Below are 5,044 nucleotides of genomic sequence, written 5' to 3'. Positions count from 1 at the left end.
CAAGATCTAGAGGCAATGGAAAGCACAAATAAGAGAGACAAATTATAGGACAAGAATAAACTGTATTCTCATCAATAGATAGATCAATAGTTGTTACATACAATGAATATGAGCCTCCATATATAGGCAAGACAATATGGATATGTGAGCACACAAACATGACATGTGGCTCAGTAAGAAACAAGGTTAGATAGGAAATAGATGTGGTAGGTAGGAGAAACAATAAAATATTCCACATAAGGTGGATCACCCACCGAATGTGGAATTATCACTCCACAATAAGTGGATATGATAGAGTAGTAACAAGATCACACCATAAAAGTTGGAAATTCTCCTACACACACTATCCCAATGTGGTACAAACACCCAAGTGTCTCATACCCAAACTCCTATGAAATGAATTTCCTAAGTAAACTTAAGTAAGGTGTAATAATATCCAAGATGAATAATTATTTACACCAATACTCCTCTACTATACAAATCACCAATGAAACATTAATACACCAAAGTGAACCTGCAGGAAAATATAAACCCCCCTTTCTCCTTGAAGGGATGAACATCATGCCAAGCCCCCTCTTTTATTTAGAGACACAAATAGGGTGCTTCTCATGCAATGAATCATCCCTAAGAAACAAGCTATCTCAAGATTATAAAAGACCTCTTGTCTTAATTGTCTCCAACCTTTGATTTGAGCTTTTCACACTTTTACTTTTCAAAAGTAGCACTGAAGAAAGTAATAAAATCTCTAGGATTCCAATAAAAAACATTTAGGACACTTTTGAATAGGTTCTTTTGCAAGAGAATAATAAACAACATTAGTTGCATTAAAATAGGTCCTCGTAAAAAATATTTTAACTTTAATCCTTGGTACAATCATTTTCAAACCTTTTATCTCCATAAAAAATTAAATCAATCTTTGACACAATATCTCCCTTATATCATCAATGACTCCCAATATCAAAACAAATTTTATCAAATCACTCCTATCACCAACAATTATTAGGTCAATTACAATGTACTCCACATATCTTCAAATTTGTGATCTATTTATTTTCATTTAATATGTATACAAACCTTAGGCACACAATTATATTTTTTTTATATCTTGAAATGAAAACTTTGATGTCTATGTTATTACCTTCCTTCATATATTTGTAATGTTATTTTTCACAATAAGTTTATTGACACTCAAACATAGTTTATCTCTCAAAATTAAGAACTATCGATCATTGTAATTTGAACCTTTCTCATAGAAAATTTCTTAATGCTAAATAACAATATAGAGTGGAAAAAAAATTCTAGATCATTCAATTGAATATCTTTAAAATAATAATCACTCATGTAATAAATAAGAATACCTCAACTTAGGCCATTGTGGTCACAAGAAAAATATAGAGGCTCTCATCTTTTTAGGCATTGATTTGATAGATCATTGATTATTTGAACTATACTACACACTCACTTGAAGTATTCTTTAACAACATCCACTTTCTATGAGGATGGAAAATATTAATGTAACAATAAAATGTTTAGATTGATGCTAATTTTCAAAACCTTTATAGACTTGAAACACATTCATCATATTGCACTTGTGAATTCATACAGTTGTAATGAGGTAAAATGAAATTGCACTGGAAAACACCAAGCCACATTGCTTCCTCCTTAACACAGAACTATTGTTTAATCTCCATAGACATCCCTTAAAATTTTACCTCTAAGCACTAAAAGTATAGGAGAAACTCAATTTTATAGTAGAGGAAATAAAAACAAACCGATATATCAATGTTTTCCATACCTTTGTTCACCTTGTGCTAGATTTGTCAACCCATTTTGTATTCTTAAATCAACATTTAAGTTTCATTTAATCCATTTCATAGTCATAAAACATTAGCTTGGGATTTCTCATACTGATGCAAATAAAATATGATTCAAATCACTCTCTATAATTTTCCTTTGTAACTACTCTGATACCAAATGATAAAATGGTAAAAGCTTTATATTATTGATTCAAAGCATATGCCTTTAAATAGGTAATACAAGAAAAAATAAAACCATTACATAGCCACAGAAACTAACCAAGTGGTAGTTTAATGATGCAAACTAAAACTAAAACTATGAACTAATGTAATACTCCAATATTATAACCTTCAAGACAATATTTTAAAATGGCAACTTGTTGAACTATATACAAACAAAAAGAAAATGTGTAGCAAGCCATAGTCCATTGTCTTGAATGAATCTTTGGATTGGCCAAATGAGATGGTGGATGAGGATATTTTGGAGGTCATAAAAGGGATTGCAATTGTATACGGTGAAAATGGATAGCAACAATATTGAAAGGTTAAATGAATTCAACCACAAAACCCTAGCCTAACAACAACAAAGATCCATCATAACATATGAAGATTACCTAAGATAATGAAAATCAAATGAAATCAAAAAGATTATACCATCACATGTCCAATAGGGTTTGGATCTCCATTCTTCCTATCTCCATTGATCTTGCTTGATATATTTTCTCTCATATTTTATATGTGCACAAGAGCTCAACAAAGAACAGAAATGTGGTTGCAAGTATACTTGATCGCATATGAAAGTTTGAATGCTAGGATGCTTGATTAGAATGTATATGTCCAGGAGTTGAATGCATAGAATCTCTAGGGCTGATAATGAAGGAAACATCTCCTTATATAGAAGACACTATAAGAAATGGAGGGATAAGATTGAGAGGTGTAAAAGATAAATGGTCAGCTATGATTAGAGGGTAGGTAGAAGAAATAAGAAAATAATGAGAGGGTAGGTAGTGTATGAATTAAGAGATGAATGACATGTGTCATAGGTAGAAAATGTTAATGAATTAATTAAATAAATAAAAATTTAATTAATTAATAGAGGAAGTGGGATCAATTAAATAAATAAGCTATTTATTTAATTTAGGAAAAGGATAATTAAAATAAATAAATGTATTTATTTAAATGAGAAATAAGGCTAGAAGAGGATAAATGAATTAATTAAATAAATAAAGATTTATTCAATTAATAGAAGAATTAGGATAAAATAATTAAATAAATAAAGATATTTATTTAATTAGACTGGACAATTTTAGCTGTCTACATTTTGCCGCTCTTTGAGACAATGCAGCTTGTCACGTTGTTTCAAAGAAGATTAGATGAACTGATACAAAGTTGCCCCAAGATGGGAATGGTATGCCCCCTCGAGAGATTGGATGAAAATGTCTGGAAAGATCGCAAAAAATCTCTCGATAAGAAAGAAAGGCTAGAATGGACTGACCGGATAGAGTGATAGAGTCACGGGATAAAGAAGACTGACTCAGGAAACGAGGGTTAGGGCTAGGGCTAGGGCAATCTATAAAATAGACCACAAGGGAAATACATCCTCATTGTCATCCACACATCCAAGAAATCAGAGTGCAGAGAGAAAATAGAGGAGCAACAGTTAGTAGTGATGGCATTGGTGCATAGAATCGATCATGTTCGCCGGTTTTAGAGGCCAGTAGATGCAGGAGAGCCGGTAAGTACTGCAAAACCTCCTTGTACTTTGTCGCAATAAATGTTGTCATTAATGCATGTTAGGTAGCACATTTAATGCATTTTAGAATATGTGAAAAAAAGTCAAAAATGTCGAGGCGCGTCTGTGTTGGTGCCATACGTGTCTAGGTTATCTAGGCGCGTCTGTGTTTGTGCCAGGCGCGTCTATGCAGGAAAAGGCGTCTATGTCAAATACGACCGCATCTGCATTGTTCAGGCGCGTTTGTGCAATGTGGGCACGTCTGTGCAGAGCATAGGCACATCTATGTATTTCAAGCACGTCTATGTAGAGTAGGCGCGTTTATGTCATGAAGGTGCATTTGTATCTTCTAGGTCAAATCGACAGTTCTGTGATGAACATACACTGTCGATTGGATAAGCTGCTAAGAGGATACACTCAAGCAGGTCCTCTAGGGAAGACTAGAATAGAAGATAGGTCTAGGATAGATCGAAGCACTTTGTGGTGAACAGGGAGTACCAAGACATAGTACTTTATGATGAACAGGGACTACTAGAAAGAGCATCACTTTGTGATGAATAGGGAGCGCAAATATGAGCAACATTTTGTGATGAATAGGAAGTGCAAAAACACATAGTACTTTGTGATGGACAGTGAGTACCACAGGGATAAAAAGCAACATTTTGTGATGAACAGTGAATGCCACTAGGATAGAAGCAACACTTTGTGATGAACAGTGAGTGTCACTAGGATAGAAGCAACACTTTGTGATGAACAGTGAGTGTCCCTAAGATAGAGTATCATAAGCACTTAGGATAATAAGCAACATTTTGTGATGAACAAGGAATGCCACTTTGACTAACAAAGTTGATTTGCTTGACTGCAGGAGTACCTACCTATACTGGAGTCACTGGAGAGATTCCCATCGACTCAGACGTTATGACCAGAGCTGACATTTGAGGACAAAGCCGCGATTGAGGTTATGGGTTTGCGATTCATTCTGTATGCGCCTGAGTTTTGGGTGAACATGGGGTTGCTGACTGCACTTGTTGAGAGATGACACTCTGAGACATGCACGTTTCATTTGCCGATGGGTGAGATGACAGTCACCTTAGAGGATGTTTACAGGATTATGAGGATATCAATTGATGGGGAGTTGATACCCTATGATCAAGACGGAGACAGGGATGCCCTGAGATGAGTGTTTCAAGATCCAGGACTAGAGATGAGGGCTGAACATGTGGCATGGGATACCATGACACAGACTAGATTGGTACTACTAGCAGTGCTGGGAGGAGTGATCAGTGGGTTCCTATGTTCAGATAGGGCAAGAAAAGGGTTGGTTGTGGGCTGGGGGAGTATATTGGAGACATTGGTGACATAACATACCAGATATGCCTGGGGCCTGTGCGTGCTGGCGCATTTGTATTATGAGCTCCATCAATTTGTATACCATGGATCCGTAGGATTGGGTTGCAGAGTGACACTATTATAGGTATGGGCTTATGAGCATCTGTCGGTGACCCGACCGATACAT

The sequence above is a fragment of the Cryptomeria japonica genome, chromosome 9 (assembly GCF_030272615.1).
Source record: "Cryptomeria japonica chromosome 9, Sugi_1.0, whole genome shotgun sequence".
Classification (NCBI taxonomy): domain Eukaryota; kingdom Viridiplantae; phylum Streptophyta; class Pinopsida; order Cupressales; family Cupressaceae; genus Cryptomeria; species Cryptomeria japonica.
This window is presented reverse-complemented; position numbering follows the sequence as displayed.